The sequence below is a fragment of the Corvus cornix genome, chromosome 2, assembly GCF_000738735.6.
Source record: "Corvus cornix cornix isolate S_Up_H32 chromosome 2, ASM73873v5, whole genome shotgun sequence".
NCBI classification, from domain to species: Eukaryota; Metazoa; Chordata; class Aves; order Passeriformes; family Corvidae; genus Corvus; species Corvus cornix.
In genome coordinates, this window is record NC_046333.1 from 65,505,629 (window position 1) to 65,533,331 (window position 27,703).

Genomic DNA, 27,703 nt, shown 5'->3' on the forward strand with positions numbered 1-27,703 from the left:
ATGGTCTTTCCCACAGAAGGAGCAGAGGACATCCAACTCCTGGTCAGAGCTACACAACACGCCACTGGACTGAGCTGTTAAGATTACATTCTAGAGTTATTGACCTGGCAAGGGAAACAGTCTGGTTTGATTATCAGACTCTGAATGACGACAGATTTGCAGCACTGTGGGAAAGAACAGTCCCAGCCCCATACCGCATCATGGCCTGGGCTCTCACGAGCTGAATTCCCCTGGAGCAGACCCAAGTCAAGGTCAGGCATTAGTTCCTCATACCATTTCCTAGAGGTGGTACCCCCTGTGGCAGAGCTGCTGGAGCATGGAAGTCTCAAGAGTTGCTTATGTACATGAGAAAACTGAATACTGGGGTTATTTGCATGGGCTGCTGAGCCCATGCACAGCACATTCACTACATCCCTATTTGCCTGCCAGTGGGTATCTACCCTGCTGCTGCCCTGCATCTACCTCCCTGTCTGTGCCCTGAGCTCATCTGACCCCCAGGACAGCGAATTCCAGGCAAGCATCCCATGCAGACCTTGCTACAAACATGTGTTTTTCATTATTGTTGGAGTTTAAGGAAAATAGCTTACAGAACTTTGGAAAAAAACAAACAAACAAACAAAAAAACCCCAACCAAAACCCCCTTGTATATATATATATACACATTTATGTCAGAGGATTGCTGAAGTTGGAGAAGCATTTGCTGCCAAGTGGCATGCCCTTCTTTTTGTCAGCAAAGCCAGCATATACATTTGGGCTTGGATGATCGCCTAAGTGGGATGCTAAGGAGATGTTTATCTAGGGATGTAACTCACTGCAACTGGGGAAAGAAATAAAGGCCCACAAAAACACAGAGAGAAAATGAATTACAAAAATGTCACCAGCGGTGTTTTTGTATTTATTCCGATGCTGAAAACAATTACCCTTTGGCAAATTTTCAAATTCTGTTTATTTGACAGTGCTGCAAGTAAGACAGGGGAAAATAAGCATGAAAGGGAACAAACTGACATTCCTGATGCAGAACTGGATTGGCGCTTAGAGGAAAGCATACCCAACTTAACCTCCAAATGTCATCTGCACATCATAACATAAAAATGAACAAGGTACTATTTATAGGGCTTCAAATGAGTAGCTGACAACTGATACTTAACTATGAACACTTAAATACGTATCTTTCTTAGGTAACTCCTGCCTTTCACATAAACACATTTGGTTTCAATAAAAAAGGTATGCTTGGGGATCTTTTTTTTTTTTTAACATGTAACAGTCCAAACTAGTCCTTTTGTCTGCAATTACTGTATGACAGCTCAAACTCTAATGAACTTCATTAGCAATCACTCATCTCATGAGACACATCATTGTTAATTAATGAACTTCTGCTGTCTTGGATGGAAGTCCCCTCCATTATTGTTACAGTTTTTCAGATAGTCCAGGAAGTCTCAACCTCACGTGGAAAATCATTCACAGCTGTGGGGGGGGAACAAGAATAGTTCTGCCAGCCTGAAGGTAGAGGAGCATTTGGTCAAAGACAGCCATTGCACTGCAACAGAGAGTCTGTGAGTTGGACTTTGCTGGCCAAGCCCCTTGTATACTTTGTGTAACACATCCTGTCACCATGACAGGCATTTTTGTGCCAAGCAGAGGCGGCAAACACCTTGGCCAACAAAATCACAGCTGAACAACCTGCTGTCTTGCTCAAGCACAGATTGAGAAGGCGTCCATAGACTTAGACTTCATTTGCCTAGTTTGTCCAAGAGGCCCAGCTTAGCAGAGAACTGGAACAATTACTCACAGGTTTGCATATAACAAAACTGGAGGGGGTTGTGGTTCTCTTCGTATCCTACAGCTCAGCTGCGATGCAAGGAAACCAGTGTTTAATTCTGTTCCTCCGTCTCACTTGATCAGCCATGCCTCAACTCTTAAGAACATACTTAAACCACCTAGCTGTAAAGTCTTGCAGGGAAAGGAGGAGGAGGGACTACTCACTTGGTTTTGCTTTCAACTTTTCCTATTAACTGGCTGCAGACCTCTTGATCCACCTGTGCCAGAGCACTCAGGCCAGAGACACAGAGCAAGTCAGCAGCGGCACAGCGCAAAACCAGGAGAGCTGTGCTGAGGTTCCCATGTCACCTCATGTGGGGGAAGGAGTATAGGCAACAAATTTTAAAACTGTCAATTAGCCAAGGGGTGAGATTAATCGTTATCCTCTCAACTACAGTAGTTTCTACATTCCTTTACAGTTCTAAGTTCATGCTCTTTCCCATAGAATGTTCATATTAGACCAGACCATTTAACAGCCCAGCATCGTAGAACCAAACTACTTTACTAGACTATTTTTCCTCCCCCTGTTAAGTGACACTTTATGACTACAAATTCAATGATGCATCATCACCAAAGAAGAAATGCAACTTGGCAGAAGTTTTCAGTGCCAATTGTAAAAATAGTTCTTGAAGCAATGCAATTGCTAATTATTCATGGAAAGACATGCTAAATTTTTAACTCGGAATCTCTGCTGCAGTGTTACTCATTTTTCTTATAGGCTTTGTCTAGATTATTGAACTCAGGGAGCCAAGAAATCCCAAAAAAGTGGGAGAAGACAAATAAAAACAGAAACTGGGAAGGGGCGAAGTTGTAATATGGGAAGCAAATGGACCAGAAGAACCGCAGGAGTTCAAGAACGTAAAGCTTTTAAGGCAGGATGAGTGACTGGATCTCAGGGGTATCCCTCAGTGCATGACTTCTGAGCAGGGATGACAAAGTCCGTGCCTCAGAGCTGGGGAAGAGGTCTGTGTAGCAATTACTTTACCTCCCAAAATATAAAACTGCTGATGTAGACCAGGCAAGGTCAGAAGCGATCAGCAATCCCTACGGACTGAAAGCTGCTTCTTGACCTGCCAAGGGCTGGATAAATTTCAGCTACTACTGCTACAACAAATATTTGCCGCATGTCTCAGGCATGCACATGGGAGCCCAGCATCCCCCCCTCACACCGGCTTTGACCTCAGCTGGCGTTAGCGTGCAAGGCTGCAGACTGCCTTGGAGAGAGGGAAGGATTCTGCTCTTCTTGCTGGCTCTGCCAGGATGGCAGTAGCTTCTGGCAGAGGGGCTGGGCACACCAGTATGGCAACATCATCATCTGCTGCTGCAACCAGACCTGAGAGGAACTACAAGCTGTGTCTCATGGGAGGGGTGTGTGTGTAAATTTAAGTGTTTGATGTTTGTCTTGCAGAGTGGCTTATTCATGATCGTTAACTGAAGGAGTGAGTGGGTGGGAAAAGGCCCTTCTTTAGAGCAGCAGCTTTGAAGCCAAACCGAGCTACTGACCTGTAACCTTTTCTCCTGCCTCTGGCAGAGCATACAGCAAGTGTAAGCTCATGTATGGTCACAGCTGCTGCTCTGGGTTATGCTCACACAGGCAAGGGCAGTCTGTGACAATGACTTCCTCAAGGATCCTGGCTGCATGCCACGGGTGCCACTTGGAGTGGTCTCATCCCCCTTCCAAATAAACGGGCTTGAACAGGGTAGAACACTAACCTCCTGACAGCTGCCTAGGCAGAACCTGACAAGTGCCTGCAGCTCCTCTCCACTGGCACATCAACCTTTATTGCTTGTTTATTGCCTGGGACCACGCTGGTCTCTGATAAATGGAGCTTTTGAGCCAGAGACTGCGGAAGGCTATGGGCTGATGACTATCTGCATCCCATCAGGCACCGGGGGGATCCTGGCATGCTGATGGGAAGAATGGGACTCCAGGAGGCACATTTTTGCACCCCCCAAGGCTCTGCTCTGCTGCCTGTGACTAATTCTTCACCTAAATTAGAACACAAGGACTCCTGCTGATACATGCACTTCCAACAGGACAGCCAAACTTTACTTTTCATTAGCTTTTAACTACAGTACTTTACATTAACTCATGTCTGCTCTGGGTGCTGTTCATTAGGTTCTTCAATACCCCGTTTCATGATTCTTACCTCCTCCCACCCCCACACTTCAAGGCTCGGTGGGTGGCAAACCCCACGCTCCCAGCGCTGTGGATGGGGTGAGTCTGTAGACTTGCCCAGAAGCAAGTACGTGTATAGGTGTAATCATCCTCCCCAGGCAACTCATTCAGCAAGGCTAGGGGTTTGAACCCCAGCAGTGAGGCAGGCCTCTGGCTTTTCCACTACCAGGCAGTACCTCCCAAATTGTGGTTGAACAAAAGTGGAAAGTGGCATGGCCTGGTGCACACTGAGTGCTTACTGGTGCAGGACTTGATCCCTGTTGTTTGGTGGGTTAATCCCAACCAGCAACTAAGTACCGTGCAGCCACCCACTCACACACTCTGCCACCCCTGCAGTGGGATGGGGAGGAGAATTGGAAAAAAGGTAAAGCTGGCAGGGTTGAGATAAGAACAGTTTAATAATTTAAATAAGATTAGAATAATAAAATAATAATTGTAGTGGGAAGAGAGATAACCAGAAGAGAAAGAGAAATCAAACCAGAGAAAGACAAGTGATACACCACTCAGTTGCTCACCACCTGCTGATACCCAGCCTGTCCCTGAGCAGCCATCAGCCCCTCCTGGGCAACTGCCCCAGCTAATAGACTGAGCAGGATGTTCTATTGTACGGAATATCCCTTTGGCCAGTTCGGGCCAGCTGCCTTGGTCATGTTCCTTCCTGCCTTCTTGTGCACTTCCTTGCTGGCAGAACATGGGAAACAAGAAAATCCTTGACTTAGGCTAAGCACTACAGAGCAACAACTAAAACATCAGTGTGTAATCAACAATATTCTCATACTAAATCCAAAAATACAGCACTGTACCAGCTATGAGGAAGAAAATTAATTTTATCCCAGCCAAAACCAGGACACCTATCAATCTCTTTATCATTGTTCCCTACTTGCAAATATGTTGGGAGAGGCCCAAAGCAACAGCTTATACCTAAAAGTTCTCAAAACTGGAAAGTATAGAAGTGCAGAATCTTGCATCCATCTGTTTTAACTGTCCGTGTGGAATTTCCCAACGTTTTCCTACTACTCTGCAACAGATGGGAACAAAGCTGCCAAACACTGCCAAGACTTAGCCCAGCTTGTTTTTTTCCTGAGCACTGAATTAGCACTACTGAAAAACAGGCCTGGCACAGTTTGCTGAGGGAGCTGACAGAGCTCAGCCCAGGAGCTACAGAGCATGCTGTCAACAGAGCGTCAGCAGCGTTTGCTGTGCCACACGGAGGAAAGCTGCAACATCCACGCTCATCTGACATGGAAACATAAACAAATTTCATCCACCTCCAGGAGCAAAAGGCTGGAAAAATTAACCTTTGGTTTTGTTTTCTTCCTCTTGCTAACCTCAGGCAAGGCAGTTACCATCCTGCTGCAACCTGTCATGCCAAAACCAGCACCTTGCATCAGCAGGATATGTGCTGTGGCACACTGGGTTTTTTGTGAATGAATATGGCTAAATAACAGAGGCAGCCAACAAAACTGCTCTTCTCCCTTGTCCAAGGGAAGCTTCCCTACTGACCCAAGTAGCATCATGCTTGCCACGTTTGGCTGGTACTGCAGGGTCCTGCATCACCCTGCTCACTTATACCTCTCAGAAAGGCTGAGAAGTTTAGGTCCCCACTCCCTCAGCTGGCCCCTCACAGACAGAATAAAAGTTGGATGAATAAAAACCAAGCATGGGTTTCACATCAGTATATATGCTTTAAACATGTATATCTGTATATGCATGCACACATCAATCCTCCCTGCCACATTTCAGTCAAGCACTACGAGCATCAAAAATGTTTACAAATTAAGAGAATACTATAGTTACAAAGTCGAGTACTCTGAACCCAGACTGTACAAACAGACTTTGTATCTGCATTTCTTAGCATTAGACCTCATCCATATGCCTTTTATCACATACTATTTGCCCATAAATCCCCTGCCTCCTTCAGTGACTAACACTCAAGTGTTAGTCAGGGGCTGTGCTCTAATATCCTGTCTAGAAGAACTCTGCTTTATTTTTTATAAAAAGTCATAATATGCCGCTGAAGTAGCGAATAATGTATTGAAAGAAAAATCATGGTCCCTTATACCAAAAAAAGTTTCCATAATTTCAGATTGCACCCATAACATTCACACAGTTCCTGCAAAATGCCTATTACCTTATACAACCCCAGGCTTTAAAAATAGTTTTTTTCATATTCATCTACTTCCAATTAATTATACTGAAACATTTTTGGCCTGCTGTGCTAGGACGGTAGGAACATACAACAACAACCAAAAGCAGAGGGCTATACTTAAATTAATCAAGTAGCATAAGAAATTGTTATGTATGAGTAAGAAGGGTTTGGGATTTTTTCCTCTTAGTCTCACAGTTCATTTTGACCTTAAACAAATCTGGTTTTCATTTAAGCAAGCCTGTGAGCAAAGTTGTGTCAAAATCAGAAAATAGTTGTCAGCAAATATTATAAAAAATTCAAACATTTGGGTTTACTGTTTCCCAAAATAAAACTGTTTAAGAACACAAGTATCTAAATTTTTATATAAACAACATGTTTTAAATGGAAATGAAAAACAATATTTTGGATTGCATATTTGTACACCACTCCCCCCCCCCCCCCAGAAAAAGACAAAAAAAAAAATTGAAAGTAACAGGCTTCAGATGAGGAGAGGTTTTAGATATGCCTTTCCTCATCCATTGAGAAGTGGCTCAGATGAGATGCCTGATGGCAGGTGCAGCACATCCTGCCCTGGGTGGTGATGAATTAACTTTCTGTGCTTCTCTGTTCCTCCCAAAACATTGCCTCTCAACACTAGGCAGAAAAACACTGTATGGACATCTGCAACAGCAGCACTACCTGAGAGCCAAACACAAAAATAACTACATTTGTTCAGGGCTGAAGGGGACATACCATATATACCAAAACATGCATGGAGCCACACACTGTGAAAAGGAAACAGAGACCGACTATGCTGAGTGACGAGGAGAAAAGTTTTATGATCCTATGAACTTAAACTAAAGGTCATACAGATGACCTTGACTTTGGTGTGTATTCACTTTTGAAAGTACCATTAGTATTATTAAAAAGCACAAACCCACATTAACAGGATGCTTCTAGTAATGCTTTCTTAATGTTTTACTAAATATATACTGACACAACAGATTTTCACTTGTGGAAAGGACTCTTCGAGCAACATTTACACCCCTCTGCTAGAGCTAGGGCAATAGCCCATTATTACTCCCTTTATGGTCCTCTTCCCAAAAGGTGAGACAGACAGCTTCCAGCAGGTTTGCAGCCTGTTGCTGAGAAAGGAAATGCAGCCCTGAAGGACAGTAACCTCTGGGGTAATGTTCTTCAACCAGCTACTCTCCAGATTGCTTAACAGGCTGAGAGGTATTTATGGTCTAAGTGTGGAGGTTGAAGTTGCAGTTCAGCAGCAGCCATCAGGCCTGTCCCATGCAGCCACATCAGGAGTGGCTCATTTCAGGAACTGGGACTGGTTACAGGATCTGTGCCTGTGGTTTGACCCAAAAGCCATCAGCCCACCTGGTCTAAGCCTGTCAGACCTGTAAGCACCTTCAGGCAGGATCTTCCAAGCCAGAAGCATCTGGCAATTCTCACTGCAGGTTGCTTGGTAATTGGGGCGTGTTCTCTGTACCTAGGGTATGTTATCAGTTCCCATGCACGTTCTGAACAGCAAAAAACAAACACACATTAAACAAGGCTTATGCCTCAGCCATCTAGTGGGAGGTGTCCCTACCTTGGCATGGGTTTGGAACTAGATGATCTTTAAGGTCACTTCAAACCCAAACCATTTTTTGATTCTATGATCTATCCTTTTATTTAGCCAACTTCTTCTGGTTCTCTCCACTCCTACCTACTAACACTTTCCTCTGCATTTCTGCATCTGGCCAGAAGAATTCTTCTGACTAGTTCCCCTGTAAACAAAGCATGTTTGATAGCTATTTCCAGCTGCAAGTGACTATAGCTGGAATCCTGCCATACAGAGTCGTCAAAGATGAGACCCTCCTGTGATGCATAAAATATGGACTCTGTTGCCAAAACCACCATTACAAGTCACTTCAAGTCCTCATACCAATCTCTCACTATTACTTGCTCAGCTCACAAGGACTGCCTCTGCAGCCTGTTCCTCAGGCTGTTCTCCTAATTAGAATCCAGTAACTTCCTGTAGCACTTCATACCTGAAAGAGCAACTGGTATTATTAGCTGTAATTTGAAATACACTGGTGAAAATAATATACCAAATAAAAGGTGAATTCAGTGTCAAGGAATAAATAACCTGTTTGTGAAGCAAAGGCACAGAGCCTTTGTTCATTATGGAGCACGAGGAGGGGGGAAAATATGGCAGATCTGGAAGGCATGCGGGTTGTGCCTTATTTTCTTTCCTCACTGCTATGGAAGGGTACAAAGTAAAATCATGGAGTACCTGGAGCAGCAGTCAGCCCTCTCAGTACAATGTTGTCCTTCGTTAGAAGGGGGAAGCTTAAGATTTTATCATTGCTTTTGACAAGGATTTCTTTAGCGCTTTTATTTTAAAAAGGATTTTAATTGATCTGTCTTTCCATCATCTTCAGTACTATGATTTACCCTCATAAACCACATGGATCATAGAAGGGTAATTTTGCTCTTGGTACCATTTGTGCAAAATAAATGGTTTTTGTGTGCCTCAGACTGCACTACAGAACTGAAGGTATTAATTGAAATGTAAGGGTAATGATCCCAAAGCACTCATTTGAGAAACCTTTTTTTACCTCTGGAGCCCTATTTGGTCACCTAAGCTATAAAGTCAAGCTCAAGTATCCTGCAGCCTTCGGTTCACAGGATTTAGCATGAGGTCACTGCTGCCCAATGCAGTGGCAAATAATGCAATTCCCTTCAAGAGTCTCTGAAGTAAGCAAGAGAAATGAATGCTCTAGGCACTTTGTAAGCTGGTCTCATGCCTTACTCTTGGGCAGAGGCAAAAATCCCACAACAACAGATGAAATAACATGTCAACAGACTTCAGACTTGATGCCTTAAACAAAAGGCCATTCTGCTTTACTCTGTTGTATGGATCCCTCAGCCAATGATTCCCCCCAGTTCTGTGTTCCTCCCCAGGCTGAGCATGCACCAACTGGTCAGTATCACATCTCAGGAAAGTGAGGGACTGCTAGGATCAAACGTGTTGCCTGTCCTGCCATAGCTGAGAGTTATCGCTTCATAAATAGCTCAAGGAGACTGAGCTACACTCTTGATCCACAAGCAGAGGAACTGACACTGGCACTACTGCAATGGCATAAACTCACTCTATAGCTACACCTGCAAGATTCCCTGCACCTAGACAAACTCCAGCAGTGCCAGCACACTTCCCAGATCACAGGAGAGATGTATATTTAGCAGCAACAAGAAATCCTGCACAAGCTGTCTGGCCATCACTCCCCTGAAGGGACACAAGGCAGGAACAGACTGCCCTTCCTCAAGGTCACACCTTGCAGAAGAAAAGGTGGGCTGGCGGGAACACAGGAGAGGGAAATAAGGCTCCGGCCCTCTGCCTCAAGAGGAGGGGCCAAAAGCAGTGTATGGGTCACACACCCCAGGGGCTGCAGAGGAGGAAGAGGAGAGCAAAAGTGATCACTAAACCTTCTTCAAAGCAGAGTCCAGAGAGAGATGAGCTAAGTAAGGCCAAAAGCAGCAAGGCAGCACATGCTGCTTTTATGAAGAGTCCCCCCCAAGTCGTCTCCCACCTGGCCAAACTCTTTGGCCAATATCTGATCACAATTGTGGATGTATAGTGAAATAAATACTTGGCTTGGGGCAACAAGTCACCTCTGGCCCCTTCAATCCTCTGGACACTTGACATATTTGATGTACAGGGAAGTTTTTGATCTTGTTCTTTAAATCCTCTGCAGGCTGGGTGAGGGGTAGGCAATTGGGTCCAACATGTTGAAAACACTTTAGAAGTTGGGAGGACAGAGGGAGTAAACAAGAAAAAACATAACCAGCAGCCAGCAGCTACTTGCACACAAAAATATAATTCCTTTTTCTTTCCTGGGAAGTTCTGCTTCTGTGCTTAAGACCCAGACAGACAGGAAAAGCCCTTGCCAGGACATCAGTTTTCCTCATTTGCGGGAACAGAAAAAAGGAGACTGCTGTGCAACCTTTACCAGCAGTCTTGCTGTCAGCTGAAGGACGCTACAGCTTACTCAGGGCCTTTGTTAAAAATCTATTGTGGTTGGGAGTGGTGGCAGCTGTTAGTGCCATGATGGGAGCATACTTTAAGGCAGCAATCACTTTGTACAGTCGTGTCTTCTGTAACTTTGGACAAAGCATTAATGTTGTCTAGAAGACCTTGGGGCAGGAAGGAAGTCATGCCTCCTGAGTTCTCCACATGCTACCAAGAGGATAGTGAAAGCATCTGAAGTGCAGGAGCCATAGTCATACCTCAGAGACCCCCCCACCCCAACAAGCCAAAAGAAATAGGGGCATTTCTTACAACCACTTTCCTGGATTTGGAAGTACAAATAGTGAAACCTACCAAGCTCTTAAAAAAAAAAAAGTATGCTCTGTTTCCAAGGTTTTCTCCAGACTGATTCTCCTGGCAAACAGAAAAGATCTCCAAGCCAAGTAACTCTACTCAGCCTCATCCTGCGTGTCGCATGCTCGAAGGATTAAGTTATGGTTTACTGCAGCTGTACCCAGAGCTCGCCTAGAACTTCACACCCTCCATGGGTAGCACAAACTCTTTGCATATTCCTTTAACTCACAACTTTCTCACAAGCTTGCTCAGCTATTTCCTTACACCTCCCACGGGTCATTTCTTGTTTTTTTCCAAGTAGTTCAGGTCTGTCTTTGAAACCTGAAGTGTCTCAGAAAATTCACACTGAGTAATTGGTCATCAGTGGACAGTCACCACTTAAAGTTCAGGAGGCAAATTCCACGCAGGATCACAGTATGAGTGATCCCTTATCAGAATAAAGGCGGGGCCTCAGAACTGTTGTGTTTATGTTACCCAAGACAACAAGCAGGTTTGAAAAACAAACCAAAATGACCTTTGAAAGTTGTGACAGCACAACTGGTCATTTTAAAGCTAGACTAATGATCTTCCATGTAGAGATTGACCCTTTATTTTATGTTTGCATAATCCGTATGATGGGTCTGGCTTTAGACACTGTCCCAACAAGAAGAGCAAGAAAAATATTTTTTTGAAGACTGAGTTATTCAAACCCATAAAGCATTATGAAGTCAAACCAAAATTGTGATTTGGTTGTGCTTTGGTTTACCAGCTGCATTTCTCTCAAAGCTTATTAGTGAAGCCCACAAAGGAGCTAATTTTACCCTGCATGAGGTCTGTTTGTCTTTTTGGTTCCCCAGCACAAAGCTACAACCTAGGCTGCAGATATGCAGATGAAGGAGCTGCTGAAATAAGCATTCCAGAGCTATTGAACAGCTCTGGGTATCAGCCTCCCTGATAAATGTATAGGGAGCAGTAAAGTAAGGCCAGGCAGCATGCATCAGTTTATGATACTTGCCAAAATTCCTTAGACCTTAACAGGGATAAAAAAACCCCCATGCCATTGATTGAAAACATATATTGCTGACAGTGGCAAAGTTATTTAATGATATTTTGGAGAGAATCAGAGCTTTTTCCTGAGGAAAGTCTTGTTCACCATCAGGAGAAGCATGCAGGGAAACCCTGTGTGAAACAGAAGTGTTTGAATTGGCAGGACGGTAAGTAAATGGAAAGACATTTTCCTCCTTTTCTCATCTCTGTTTCATTGACCTTTTCTTTCAGAGGATGGAAAAAAGCACTTGGGTCTGTGAAGAAATATTTGGAACAAGGAAATCCTGCAAGTGAAAAGAAGTCCTACAACTGGGAAAGGCAAAAAACCAGCCAGTGTAACCACAATGCTGGACTTCCTGTGGAGATAACCATCATCGATGCACAAAGCTCCTGTGTTCCTTCAATTAACATACTGTAGGTGGAAGCCAAAAACACAGGATAACTGTAAGTTTCACTTTCTACAAAGTCAAAAGCTGCTTTAATAGAAGTGTAAGTGCCTTTCTTTTCAGTTCAGCAAGAAAGAGAGTATTTTCTCAGAGGTTGACTGAACACCCACAATGTTCAGATGCCAGGCAGAGCGCTCCTTGTTAAGCTTACTTGCAATTAGTTGTAGAGTCAAAGCTAGCAAGAGCTGGTGTCCTGAGCAGGGATAATGCTGCAAGCCTTGGTAGTAAGTGCATTTTCACTGAACATATTGCCAAGAAGATTTTCTCTGGCAAAGGGGAAAGCTTGTCTCTAGTGAATGATATCTCAGGGAATTGGTAGAGTCTATTGGGGTGCAGCCCATAAGCACAAAGACATGAGCAACTTTGTTCATCTTGCCATTAGAGGTGACCTTTTGAAGATCACACTGGTAATTTCTCATATTTAAGGGAAATTTTTTGATGCCAAGCGGAAAAATTCAGCATCTCCTATGCTAAGGACAGTCTAAGACATTTCAGGAGGCCTTGTACCCCACCACTCCAAAGCCTTCACAAGTTCCCAAATTCATGCTCCTCATTTGCTGGTCCACAGCACCATAGCCACCAAATTTCCCTGCGGACGGCAATACCACAGGTAAGACAAGTAGGCTCAGGGCTTCGACAGGGAAAGAAAAGGAGATTAAGAAGGCTGCTAACCTACACATTTCATGAAGTATTTCTTCCTTCTGTCAGCCAACACACAAACATATAGGCATGTCTATGCATTACCACACACCTACTCTTCAGCATTTGAAGTCTAGATGGCCCTTGAGGCAAGAATCACGTCATGCAGAACAAAGCACAAACTACATGCCGTAATAAATATTTTATCAGTAATGAGACCACTTTGGAGCTGAGCTACAATCTTAACTTTGCTCCTTAGCTTTCACACCCAAAGAACAGTCAGAGAAGCTACATCCTTACACAGGCGATAGAAAAGATAAGGAAGCACATTTATGATATAATTAAGTAAATCATGCTGGTCTCCCAGTAATGAACCCATTTTTAATTATCCTGGAGTCATCTTATCTTGCATGTGCTGCTTGAACTCTCGTTTAAGGCGCTGCCAGAGTGCCTTGTCAATAGGACATGGTTGCCAATAGAAACTTCACAGCACAGATCTGAAGCCAGGCTTGCATACCTGTCCCAGTCTCTAGCACTGTAGTCATTCTTGAGAAAAATTTTTAAAAGAAAACTACAGCGCAATTTTGAAAGGGGTCTGGGTGAAAGAAATCAAGTAAGAACTTGGAATTGATGATTTCATAAGCAACATAAAAGACTTTTTTCCACATGTTACTGTTTTAAAAGATGAAACGCTTTCCAACTTTCAACATTACATAGCCCAAATGTAAGGTTGTGTTACTGGTTGGGTTTGATAAAGGACAGAAGGAATGTCCAAGTTTCTCTTGAAATCCCCTAAGATCCCAAATGCATCTCATTGTATTTTTCAGTGAATATTTTAACACAGGTCCTTTTCCAGAAGCCATACTAGTTTAGGGGTTACTCCTTGCCCCTTACATTTATTCTCCTCACCTTTTGCTGTTCCCACTGTAAATGAAAGTCACGGTTCTTTATACCCCTTTTAAAGAAGGTAAGCGCATAAATAACCAGCAAAAATGCGTCCTGCATAAATACTTCAGTTATACAATTAAACATTTTCTTCTTCTCATGATATGTTTTACTGAGGTATAAATCAGGACTACAAGGCAATTTAGCACAGACAGAAATTTTATGGAGGGGGTGTGCAGATCCCCTGGGCTCGTCTGGAAAATGAGAAACATACTCATAGATGATACAGCTTGCCGGGTACAAGATTCACAGGAGCTAGAGAGCACTCTGTCTAGACTGAGATTTAACTCTCTCATTTAAATCAAGTGAAATAGGACTGTGCTGGATGCAATTGCATTAAAACCTTTCTGGGGTGGATTAAGGAGCTTTTTGCAAAGCCAAGTCACACTGAAGAAATTGTGTGGGCAGAACGAATTGATGCCAAATCACAGGCAGAAAGCAGGAGCTGAAAGGTAGCAAGTGTCTCCCTATGTTTAGCAAGGCTTTAGCTGCGCTCACTTTCTTCCACTAAGCAGAAACTTTCCCTTCTCTCCTGCTACTAAGACAGATAGAGAAACGCTTGTGGCACACTTTGCTTTTTTACAGTCAGGACTCAGTTGCAGAGCTTCCTTATTTCCCTCTAGGAAGGTGTAAATTGAGGTCAAATACAGAACTTTGGCTTGCTTGCATCTGGAACGTGCCTGGAAAGAGGCAGCAGGATTCAGACATAGCTTTTTTCATTACTCTCAGAAACTGGCCAAAACCACCCCCTGCACTTTGGCCATAGAGCAAAGTCACCATGATGAAAGGGAGGTCTCTGCCTTGCAGTGTGCCCAGCAGAGGTGATTGCCCCATTTCCACTGATGGAGGATGGAGTGATCCTGTTGCTCTCTTAGCTGGGCTATGAGATGTGTACAATCACATCTGTCTCAGTGTCTACCCATTCAGACATCCCTGCCCACCACATCCCCCAAGTCCGTACTCGGGAGTTACAGAAGGAAGCACCACAGTGTTTGATTTCTCCAGCCAGCCCTGCACCCAAGGATCTGGGGCATTATCCACCTCACCTAACAAAGACAACTAGCCTTGGTTGTCCTCTCCACAGTCAAGAGAATCTGGTATTAGACTTAACAGGCCCTGGAGACACCTCACTCTCAGCAGCTCAGCTAGGCAGGATACATTTCAGCCTTCCTGCCCAGAAAACTATAACACTTGTACCTAACACTAGCACCTTCCAAAAACCAGCCAACTAAGCTCTGCCCACATATCTTAGTGCCTGCATGATAATGGGGCAAAGGCAACATTTTCTTCTCTGTGAACAACTCAGCTCACACCTGGATTCAGGGTAGCTGCAGGACTAAATTAAATTGTCCTCTTAGCTGCTTACTTGGAAGCAGATGGAAGAAGCAAGACACAGCAGAGAGTAACAAGCTGAAAAAAGTCCACAGTCTCAGATGACCCCAAGGCAAGTTATATTTGAATCATGTACCTCCCTCTTGACATGCAGCACCTTAAAGTACACAGCATTAATTTTTTATCTGTGTGAGCCTTCCACTGTCCAGCACTGCCAGCTCATGATACATTCTCCAGAGAACAAGACCATGTGCCCTACCTGCTCCCAGATTTTGCAAGAATCCCAGCATTCAATTAATTTTTTTAGCAAAAAATATATATTTTTTTTACTGAGCCCTCAGTGCTTTATCTGCTTCTGCAGTTCAGACCACAAAACCAATCCACCTGGTTTGTTCAGGCAGCAACCACATGCCCTTCCTCAGGATGTCTGCTCCCAACAAGCCATTGTGGATTTTCCCTGTGCATTCCCTGGTGCCTTGCTCTACAGTAAAGTAAGATGCTCTGTGACACTCATAAAGCAGCTCATCCCCAGCCCCTGACTTTCTGCACTAGGTCCTTGGCTTCCAGATGAACATATACACCCTGCCTAATTGTCAGGGTTTCCAAACAATAGCTAATCACAGGTTTGGCATCAGCAGCAAGTTCTGAATCAGGCTTCAGTAGTATTGTCTGACCAGAGGCTAGCAAGGGGAGAGGCCCCTTGACAATGGGGAAGGGAAACTGGGATTAAAACTTGTACTAAGGCATACAGAGAAAGAGTGGGAGGGCTAGAAGAACTCCATGTAAGAGGGGTGAGGGTTAACAAGAAAGCACAGTATCTATCAACCCTCTGTTTTGTTTTGTACTTTAAGGTGCAGTAAAACGTATTTATACCCAACTCCTTAGTTTACAAGGAAAGCAGGTTGCCTTAAAGGTTTTAAAACCAGCCTCAGCTGAGCAGCAGTTCTCCCAGCCTGGATTTGGGGGATTACATTTCACTCCATGAATAATTCTCCCATTCATTTTTTCCATCTACAACCTCTACCTCCAGCTGACAGAGATGGTTTATTTTCATCTCCATTGAAACACAAAGATAAAGGCTTGAAGTAGAAACTGCCTGAAATATAGGCAGTTACAGAGATGTTGTGCACAGAGATTTAGGTCATTAAAATTCACCACTGAAAAATTTGGGTATAGTGTTGAGTGAGGCTGCAAGAAAAACTGAGTACTTGAGACTGGATCTTGAAGGAAAGTACTAATTGCTTGGATATAGATATATTTAAGGAAAAAAGGGATCTTCAGACTAAATTAGCAGTGGAGGCAGAAGATATAAAAGCATGAAATGTAGATAGAGAGTAGAAAACAGTATGCTTTCCATTTGTTTCCCATCTGCTGTGCAAGTAGTTAGTTCATCAACATACATTGGCCACAGTTTATCTAAAGGAAGCCTGGCCTTGGGAGCAGCTCCTGTATTTACTGTTCTTTAATGCAGCAGTAAGACCTCAGGGACAACTCATAAGTGGGAAGTCCATCCCCTGATAATCCTCATACAAAACAGAGCAGCCCTCAGGAGATGCTGGCAGACAAAGTAAAGTGTGGAAAAAAGCCTAAGCCTGCTCTGTTTTACGCCTGTGTCCAACCCGGTAACTTCTCGACTGCAGCCAGGTACAAGTTTAAAGCCAGCTTAGTCCTTCTTCCTTTCCAAGTATGCCAAAGTGCAAGTAAGGCATATCTCATGCTCTAGCCAACTGGAGAGTAACGAGAAACAGAGATACAGAGACTTAGCTGAAGTTTAGATTGTGGATTAATGCATCCTGGACCAACTGGAGAAAGTATCCCCAAGTTAACAAGGATGAGTGCAGAAGGGAGAGCATGGGGATCTAGATGATATGTTTATCAGCTGTGGAGCAACCTGGTATTTAAAGGCTGGGCTCTTCCAGTGTCTCCTCATACCATTTTTTAATATTACTTTGGCCAGTTAGAGACAGCCTCTAGTTGTTATGTTTCACTGTTGTGTGGGGTTACCACAGGGTGTATCTGGATCATCAGGATTCACCTAAGAAACAGCCAAAGTAAACACTCATTGTACCAGTATACAGCCTTTCTTTGAAAGGCCATTCTATATAAACCCCTATCGCGTGGTCACCATTGCTATTCCACTGGAGAGGGGGAATCCAGAGCAGCTAGCTAAATACACATACAAAAGGGATAGAATAGGTCAGTGCAAACATTAAATGCTCTGATGGTCAGAAGCAGTCAGACACCAGGGAGAAGCCAGGGAGAACTCCCTTTTGCTTTGCTCTATTTTGATCTGGCTGAAGCCATAGGTCTGAAGAGCACAAAGAGAAAACGAGAACAAAGCAAAGCCCCTACCTTTCAGTTTCTCTGATGTAACCTAAGCCAGAAATACTCAGGCTTTACAAGAAAGATGAATCTACAACACACCCAGCAAAGCAAACAGCTCAGTGGAGTGTGGCAAGGCAGGGCACCCCGAGGGCCACCCTGAGAGCCGCCCACACGTGAGCCAGCACATGTAGGGACACAGGACCAGCCACCACACCTGAAGGCTGGGCTCAGACCCAGGGCAAACATTTGCCTTTCACAACAAAAACCAAATGAAAGGCTTTGGGTTGCCCCAAATGAACATAAATATTTTTCTCTAGGAATTCTTCTGTTTTGTTCTTTGTGTGCGTTTTATTTTTTCCTTTAAACTAACAAAGAGCAGTGTAAAGGTAAAGGGGTTCTCTGAAAACATTTTAAAGATTTATTTGCTTTAATACTAAAGCAAGAGGATCTAGCATCTACTTAAGTTCCATGAATACATACATTTCTTTTTAGCAACATTATAATGCCATTAAAGAACAGATTCACTCACCTGCTGACAAATTATTCTGCCTTTACTCACAATGCCTGTTCATTTCCCAGAATATTTTTAAGAAGTCTTATTTAACTTTAGTCTTTTTCTCCCTTCTCTCATTCATGACATTTCTGTATGCTCATGATTATTTATTTGGCATGGCATTTTAATGTAAGAGAACAGCCAAGCCTTGTGTGCATACATAGCACAGAATTTCCACTTTAAGAGATTTGGATTCTGTAATTTATAGATGGCATGAAAAGCTAACTTAAGGAGTGAAAGTTGAGAGGTGTTATCTGTGTATGGCTTTTGGCAAGACAAAACAAAGTCCTATCATCAACTTCAGCTTTAGACAACTTTTGCCCTTGGCCCTAAACCCAATATTACACCTTGAACCTTTCTGTGCTATTGAGCCTGAAATAACATCTCGACTCTGTGCAGCTGGCCTGCTCTAGGGGACTGCAATACCACCAGCAGTGGCACCCCAAGCCTGCTCAAATGGACAGGGGAAACACAAAAGTGGCTTGTCTCAGGCTCTCTGCCTGAGAGCTTAGATACCGACACAGGTGTGTCATTTCCCCCAGTGACACAGAGCTTCTCCCAGATCCTGGTTGACTCCTCTCACAGTTGAGCCCAAAGCCATTTGCAAGTAGCAGAAGGACTTAGTCACTTCATTGAATTGCAGAGCTCACCTTGCTGTTAAAATCAGGCTTGGCCAGGCCAAGCAGCAAACAGAGACGCTTCCCTCCATCACACAAAGGATGATAGCAGTAACATGGGCCGGGCCGGGCCATGCCTGCCTGCCTACAGCTATGCAAACCCTAACAGCTACAGACACCTGGAAAAGGAACTATTGGCTGCTTCCCTCCCTGCTAATGAAGCATTTGAGCTACAGCCATTGTTTATTCAAGAACCTAGTGAGAGAAGACTGTGGCTATTTTCCACTTAACATCATTAGTTAAACAGAAATTGATTGCAGATGGAGAACAGCCATTGTGTTTTATTACCAATGATTTGTTTCCTGGGATTTAAGGGCAGATCTAGTTTGGCAGATCTGTTCCCTTAGGCTGCAGACACTACGAGGTGTGGCCACACTCCGTGTTTACAAGTCATTAACAGGGCTGGCTTTTGGCTTTTTTCAGCTCCAGGCGTGTCAATAAGTCTTAAAGGCTCTGTGTGAGAGAACATGAGTAGAGCTTGGTTTGTTTGTTATCAGTCAAAGATTGCTGACATGCTTTGACTATCTCTTAATAGAAAAGCTATCCACTACAGGCAATCATTACTTGCTTTCAACAGACCTTAGCAGCCTTGAACAGAAATGGGAAAAAAAGGAACCTAAATGGCTTTTATGTATCTTAAGTCGTTTAAGTGAAACACAAAAGATAGCTCCAACCCACTAAGTTTAATTTGGCTGGGCCTTGCTGCTTCGCCCAATGCTGTACCAGATCGGATTCGTGGAACTACACCTGCAATAACTGGGAGGCGAGTTTGAACTCTGTCAGGCCCATCTTTCTGCAAATGCATACAAGATCCCACTCAAAATTTCAGCTGGTGCCTATTAAAAATGAGACCAAGCTAATTAAAACAAACAGTGGGTGTTCTATCGAGCAAATAGCTACAGAAATCTTTACTGGCTCCAAGGACATAGTGGGAAACAGTGCAAAATACCACTGTTGAAAATCTTCTCTGCAGCCTGCCTCAGTTTTTTCGGCCTCAGATTTCCCCCTTCTGTGTCTTTTCCCCTTTGATACTCAAAGGACAGGTGCTTCAGGTTCCCATTCTGCAAGGTACCCTCCATTTACAAGGACTTCAGCAAATGACAGCAGTGGTAGGGTCTGGTAGGACCTGATTCTCAGCATTTAGCTATGCAGTACCTATAAAGCAATTGTAAGATGTTTCTGGCAGATCCTTTTCACTGTGTGTCTTCACCATCTGATGGAGCTTCCCTACCAAGCCTGACAGCTGGAGTATGTAGGAACCACCATATTTGAAAAAACTAACTGTCCTTCTAACCCATGTGCTGGTTTTGGTGTAAAACCAGCACCTTGCTGAGATACAAGTAACCTAGCAGTGTCCCCAGGGGAGAAGCTTGTTCATAACCTCCATTGGTTACGTGTCAATTCATGCCTCAGTCTGAAAATTTACAGCCCTTCCACTGCCTTTTAACCCATATGGACCATAAAGCCATCAAATACCTGCTGGCACCCAGATTACCACTAGGATGGATAAACTCAAATAAAGAGATCGATAGATTTTTCTCCCAGGCTCCCCGCAGACCACATGATCGTGAAAAAGAAATCGTCCATCCTGAACCTTGCCATCCTCACTTCACATGACCATCCATGAAGCCATAATTTCATAAAGCTCAGAGATGGAAAAATTGTACTTACCTATTTTTTTCACCTCCCCCCCAAACAGAAAGCTTCAAGGAAAGTGTTTCCAGAGAGTTTCTGAGACCAGCTGCAAAATGCTTTCCATAGTACCATATGTAGCAGCTGACGTAGTAAATGCACAACATAGATTGTAATGTTTTAAATACAAATCTCAATATTCTGCTGACCCTCCCTAATGTTATGCTACATTTCAGACTAACACCTGACTGATGACCCAAACTTGGACCAAATTTGCAGCAGGTGCAAATTAAGCAGGGCATGATTCCTAGCAAATCTAGTTGGGTAAGTACCCCAGAGTCTTTCATGTGACTATTTCCTGTTCAGTACAATGGTTGAATATCAAGTGCGAAAATGGGAATTTTTTTTCTGATATGTCAAATTCTGTTTTATTTCTCAATATTAATCACCATAAATTAATTCTTATTTCTCAAGACTTAAAAGTCCATCTGACGTCACAATCTACACAGTTTGGTATCACTAATGGATGCGTTAGCATGGCCTCCTGTGTGACCTTGTACAGTGGTGTGGCATTTGTTAGCTTGTTCAATGGCACTACAATCAACTTGCAAATTCATAAGAGTGTTTTTGTTCTTAAGCAGCATGACTGCTGGCAGCAGTGTGTATGTTGTGTGCAATTGCTTTGTGTTTTGTGCAATATCATCTGCAACATTTTATTTTAGATCATCCCCCCCATCCTCCTCAAAATGTGACTAGACTCTTTAAGGGTGAGAATAGATTTTACAGAGGATGATTCAGAGCTAAAACTTCATGGGGCCTCAAAATAATACCCCATTTTTAGAGAAAGAATAAAGAATTAGCTGCAAATACAGTAATATTAATGAAGAAATCATCTGCTGGCATGGCACACCCTGGGAAAGAGGCTAAGTAAAAGGCATTTGTGGAAAGTCACGTAGGATTACTCTACTAAAGGCAGTGGCAAGACATTTCGGTTATCAGTGATTTTTAAAAGTTCTAATTAAGGTTCTAGAAAACAGTTTTACCTAGAAATTGAGTCCTCCAACTTCATCTACACTGGAAATACTCTTCATATTAGTTCTGCAAGCATTTACAGCTTTAGGAAACTTGGAAAAGTAATGACTAGCATTCTATTATCTCAATACTCTAAATCCTCTTCCCATAAACTGATGGGGTAATGACTTCCATTTACACCATTTGCTGATTTTATTGGCTGAAGCATGTGATGCACAGGACTTGTTTCCCAGCAAATCAAGCCAGTAAACAAATCAAGGAGCTGAAATGCCAACTCTGTTCTTCTGACAGGTATTAATTTTGCCCAAAACACATAGTGTTGGGTTTTAAAAAAGAAAACTAGAAATTTAGTTGGAGAGCACCTCCTTTTCCATCACTTGTCCATTGAGGACACTGCTGTGCACTTCAGGAACAAGTGGTTCACATACCCTGTTTTCACCTGCTACCAGGAAAAGCTAGCTTTTTCCTTGCATTCAGGGAAGGAAAGAGTTCACTTACAGAACATCTGTAGCATGATCAAAATTGCATCTAACAACAGAGACAGATGCAGGCAGATATATTTTCAGCATCCTTCAGAGTGCCGTACAGATCGTGACACTGAGCACAGAGCCTCCTGTGGAAACAGCTCAGGTACTCCCTCAATCCAGTCTCAGTCAACCACAAGTGACAGCATCTGTGCAGGAATGTTGCATTCCCACACTTTGGACCATCACTGGGCCTTGTATCTTGCCTTGGCTTCAGAAAAAAAAGAAGCTGCATTGTCAGGGCCACCCCAGCCAAGGTTCTGGCTGAGGAGCAGTGAGGGGTGGTACAGAAGAGTAAATTCAACAGCTAATCCTTGCAGAAAACACAACCTCATGTCATGATAGGGCCTCCTGTTTGGAAATTGAAGTTTCTTACATTCCTGAAGCAGAAAGAGTAGAAAATCTTCCTTACAGAAGCAGCAAGAAACAAGACAAAGAACCCTTTTTCTTTGCTTGGTAACAGCCAAGAGAGATACTTCATGGTTTTGTAATGTCCTGAGAGGGCAAAAGTAGGTTCATGCATAGATGTGGTTTGGTGGGATGAATCATGATGTGCACTTAATTTATATTTTGGATTATGGAAGAATGATGACTAGAGAGGGTCATAAGCCATGATGTTCAGATCCAGGTCTGAAACAGCTCCAGGCACTGCAGAGCATGGGGTGTCAGGCCTGGGGCTTGAGTTTTGCTTCGGGTCATTGGAGAGAAAATGGTCAGCTACACAGTTTAGCTCTGGAATCAGTCCTGAATTTGTCTGGATTCATGGTTTTGGCTTGGACCCATTAGTGGTAACAATTGTGAGTGAAAGCACAAGGGAGGAAGAAAAGATAACACAATGGCATAAATTCAGTAGCTCTTGGAAGAAATACATTTGACCTTTATTATCTACTAACTTCTAACTCTGATGCTTAACTCTGGTTTTTCCGTTTTAAAATATTGTCCCTGGCAGAATGGAGTCCAAGGAGAAATAGACTCTGGAAAAAGTGTGAGACTCTGGGGAGACAGTTATTTACTGGCAGTTTCACAACCGTCCTTGCACTTCTAATGAAATTTCATTTGTCAAATTCCGTGCACCTTGGTGACAAGCCAAGCTTATTCTGTCTGCCTTTTAGCTTAGAAACATCTTTTTGGTCTCTTGCTCTCAAGCAGTGCCTTTAATTCATTTGAGATAAAAAAGAATTGCAGCTTGTAGCTAAAAGGCTGGCCTGAAGCTCTCACGGACACAATTTCTTATTTTATTATGAAAAATGAGTTAAAATTTTGAACTGCTGTTAACACCATGCATAATAAAACATGCTCCTCACCAGCAGTACTTCAAAGGGAAATACATACAGCTTTGGCAAAAAAAAACCCAACCCACAACTGGTTATGATTTTCTATGGACTCACCACTGTCTGGGATGAGGCCACCTAACAGGAGCCTGGACTTAACATCCTTCCAGCACAGGATGAAATCTGTAGCTTCTAAAGAGGGAATGGATCTTACTTATCTTACTTGTTATTGATGTTTTTTAACATGTGGGGCCTGGTTTGTCTACATAGCTTGCATTACATTCCAGTGGTGGGTAAACCAGCTGAGCTATTTTGAATTGTCCTGTTAAAATACTGCTTTAAGCCTGTTGAAAGTTTTTGCATGTTTGGGTCTTAGAGTAGAGCTGTCAACAGAAACAGTCACAGGTTTTGTTTGGATTTAGGGAAAAGGAGACTTAATGAAAAAAACCAAGAAGAGTTAGCACAAACAAAATGATCACACTTACCCTATTGTTCAGGGAAAAAAAGAAGAAGAAAAGAACCCAGTGATTTATTTTAGACAGCCTGAATAGCTGGAGACAGAGAGCTAAAATATGGCAAGGAAATTGCTACCCTAAACAAGTTCCTTTGAGCAATTTGTTGATTTTTTTTTTTTTCTTTCTGCCTGAGTTATGAGCCCTTGGAATGCACATACCATTGAATTGCTTGGTAATTTGCACAAACATCTCTTCCTGAGGTCCTAAAGCCACTGTATATCCCTGAGTGGAAATATTAACATGATAGAGAGGGATGGAGTCCGACTGTTTGCAAGTCTGGCCACCTGACCTTGTGAGAAGCATGAGATGCTCCGGCTTCTCCCGTGAGACATGGGAGCAACTGAACACGTGCTGTCATACACACAGCAGTGAACATGGGGATACACACACCCACTTGCCCTTCGCTTGAAAGCTTGAAACTTCTGCTCTAAACTACCCAAAATCTCATGGAAGCTTCATTGCTGTGGTATTGAACACCTCCTGGCTGCACATCTGGTGGTGTGACCATCTCTATTGTTTGGGCCCCCTTCTTTTTGATAGAAATGTTTGTGCAATGAGATATTTTCTTTTGTTAAAGAGGTTTGTTTGTGTTTTCATCTAAAATATAAATACAACCATAATTATAAACATAAACACACCACAGTTTTATTGGATGAGATTTGTGTGGGTGGTTTGGGTGCCTAATTGCCATGTTCTGCACAAAGTCTGTGGTTCCAACCCTGAGAACCTCTGCCTGCAGACACTGAACCTTGTTTTCTCTTCCATGACCTCCAAACTGCTTTATGCCTAATAAATGTTAAATAATGGTCCTACAGCAGGCTTGTTAACTACATCCCCCACAGAACACATGCCCAGGTAGATGCTATGAGAACTATGGCACTCTTTTATAAAGGGGGCCAATGGCTAAATTCCATTTCTGGGACAGCAGAAGCGAGAGCTCAAACCTTTCTTTGCCTAATATGAAAAAAACTGGTGCTTGACAATGGTTTCTCGAACTCTCAGGAGGCTGACTCAGCAGCTATGTTACATGTTAGCTGGGACTGGTCCCCCCACTGTCTCACTAGAGGGACTTACTCCACTCTGCTCCCTTACCTAAACTGGCACAGAGATAACAGGGAAGTAAGAGGGTAGATCAGTAACCCAGCAAGTTGGATGCTCAACATGAAGCTGGGCATCAGGCTGCCTTTCAACAGACATTTACATCAGGGACACCCTCCAAGTCCCAGCAGGGAGAAAGAGACCCAAGCTTTAGGAGCCCTCTTCTTTTAGTTCTTTGTTTTCCCTGGGGAAGAGTGGGCAGACTCGCTTTGAACTGTTCTGCTAATACCCTGCCAGTCTCAGAGGCCAGGGGAGAGACCCACCGTGAATGGTGCTGCTCCCAGCCTCCACCCTGGCGAGGGACTGCAGTGACCTCCTGTCTCCACGTGCCCCTCCTCCTACAGCAGCACGGTTCTCAAAGGGAGGCTCTGTTCCTCCCTTTCAGGGTGCAGAGTGGGCACCCTGATTTCTAGCAGTAGTGCATTAAGTTCAGTAACTCACACAGCTCAGCCTCCTCTCTAATTCACAATTAATCTTAGAAAACTAGGGCTGAAAGAGACCCCCTGAGATCATCTAGTATCATTTTCTGCCCAAAGGCAGGGTCTAATATCCATGGGCTAACCCAAACACATGTTTATCTAACATGTTCTGGAAGGCATATGAGAAAGGGGAGCCCATAACCTCATCCAGATTCCTACTTCAGTACTTTATACTCACAGAATTTATCTTTTTTTGTCATACAGTCAACTAACTAATCTTTGCTTCAAATTTACTTTCTTCCTCTCCCAACATGTCTGAAAGAAAATATTAACTTGATGTAAAAATACTGAAATTAAATTTCAAAGTTAAATTTCTCCCATTGAAGCTAGCAACTAGTAGGCAATTTTTCAAAGCAAAACAAAAGGGAATTGCTAAAAATAAGGCATGTCTTAGTGCTGTGTCACTGTATATGGAACCTCCTCTTGGAGCTCTGCTGTGGATGTGGCAGCTCTTTGTTTATTTTGAAAGGATAAGTTAAGCAGTCACTCAAGGATGGGTAGGAAAAGCCTGAGGCTGGAGATTACCATGTAGCTTTCTAATTAGACTGGAATGAAAATAGGTCTAAATCCATTGAGTAAACAAAATATGTTTGCATACTTGGTAATTGATAATAATTACAGTTCCCTTTAACAACACTAAATGCCTAGTTGTTATTTTGTGACCTTAGGCAAATGAGTAGGGTATTTGTTTTTCTTAAGCTGACAAAACTTGTAAAAAAGGCCACCACAATGACATTCCAGAGCACAGTGAGAGCTGTCATTTCATCTGCTGGCTGGTAAAAAAATAATATATGATTTCATAATGTTATCCTACTAAATGCTTGAGGAATTGCACATCTGTCTAGCTGGAAGGATCTGAGGAATTAAACACTAGTTGAACAGTCTAACTCAGTCCTACCTCAGTGCAGGATAAGCAGTCATGTACACCAGCAGCAACAGAAGAACGAGCTTGTTCTTGAGAAACTGGTGGAAAAGTCTGACTCTTGTTACCTTACATTGAATTTCCTTACATGAATCAAGAAGTCAACTTTCAAAATACCCAAATACAGACACAAACTATATGATGAGCAAGTGTTAACTGACAGGCAAAAAATACCTAAAGAGTCATTGTGGTTATCTAGGGAGGAAATAAGAAAAAAAAAAGAGTACATTTTATACAACAGATGGTTGTTAAAAGCTGACCTTTTCCTTTGGGTTCTGATTTTAATGGTCAGGACTTGATTATGCAAAAAGAGGAGAGATTTTCAGCTGCATGAACAGAAGTTATGCAAAAGTGCTCCCAACCCCACAAGCCAGGTTAACAAGTACAGAGGTAGAGATCTGTACGTTGAAAGCATTACAGCAGCCACACGCTGCCTCATGCTCAGTTCTGAGAGCCAGTTACCAGTGCAGCCTGTGTAAATGTGCCACAGGACTAAACAGCACTCCAGGGACCAGTGCAGTTTGTTAAACTTGTCAAATTGATTCTTAAATTGACCTCCAAATGTATGCGTGTGCACCTGTGGGGGTGGGGTGTGCGTGTGCCTGGTTTCCCAAGGAAATGAAAGCTTAAGGGATACACGTGTACATATTTCTTAGAAACTGCACCGTGTGTGCAGATGACCAAATATCTGAACTTAAGAAACTCCCGACTCTCGACTGCCAGGGAGCCAAGGTCGGTAGCTCATCCAGAGCCTAGCCCAGTGAGGTGGAATTCCAAATTGCCTGTGAAGCCCTTGATGTACATAAAGTAACACCACCAAGAAAACCATCTCTTTGCAGTGCAGAAAACCCCTTTGTAGTGGATATGCAGCTGCAAGTTGATTTTGCATATTGAAAATGCTGGGGATTTGTCAGGGATTTTGCAAAAGGAGATGATCTAGCTGCACCTATAAGTATCACTGCACACTTTATGAGACAGCTTCTTTCTGCATTTTTGGTATTTGGGATTAAACTTGGCAATAGATGAGGCTTGCAAGTCTGGGAGATATTTAATTTTCGGCCATGCTCAAAGCAAGCTGCTCAGATTTCCAAAGATTTGGGAGGTTCGTATGTATTTAAAAATACTTCACTGCATTTCTATGGATGAGTTCCAGATACTATGGTGTCCTGCAAAAGCTTCCAGCTACCTCCTTTATGGCAGCCAGGATTTTAGACAAGGTTTTTTTCACAACAGGCATAAGTCTTTTACAGCATGACCTGAGAGAGCAAGAACTGTTCTGCTGAGTAGTCAGACAGAGCCTTAGTCTTGTTTTGTTCATGTGAATTAATAAACTACTTCAGCTGTAAGCAAAACTACAATGAGTAATAAACATGAAGTTTTTAGTCTTCTAGTAGAAGGTGTTTACAGCCTAAAGGAATGAAAGGGGCTAGCAGTCCAAGTGCTCCTTGGAAGAGGGAGAAGTAGATCAAGAGCTTGTATTTTCTTTACATGTCAAACAAAATAAAAATAAAAATGACACCCCCCACACCCCCAGTTATTACAGAGGTTTTATTATCTGTAATTTTAAAATGCAGGAAAAATATTTTTATAATCTTAGGAGGCAAAGTGAATAAAACAATTTCACACAACATCTGTACTCTATTCACAACTGGAAATGGGGTGCTTCCCCAGAATAGAAATGCCAAAGTTTCACCCTCCTTTTGTACATGAGAGAAAAAGGAGATAAGTCAGGTAGAAATACCCCCAAATACAAGCACATTGTGTCTCTTCCCAGAAACTAAATA

General features: G+C 43.0%; 1 long non-coding RNA gene across 1 annotated transcript in view; it reads left to right on the forward strand.

Moving 5' to 3' along the window:
- LOC120411689 overlaps positions 1 to 20,691 on the forward strand; it is a 38,692-nt gene extending 18,001 nt beyond the window's left edge. The window contains exons 3-4 of the long non-coding RNA XR_005604192.1: positions 11,761 to 11,973; positions 20,315 to 20,691. This is a non-coding gene — a long non-coding RNA (uncharacterized LOC120411689). The remainder of the gene's footprint in view (positions 1 to 11,760; positions 11,974 to 20,314) is intronic.
- The last annotated feature ends 7,012 nt before the right edge of the window (positions 20,692 to 27,703 follow it).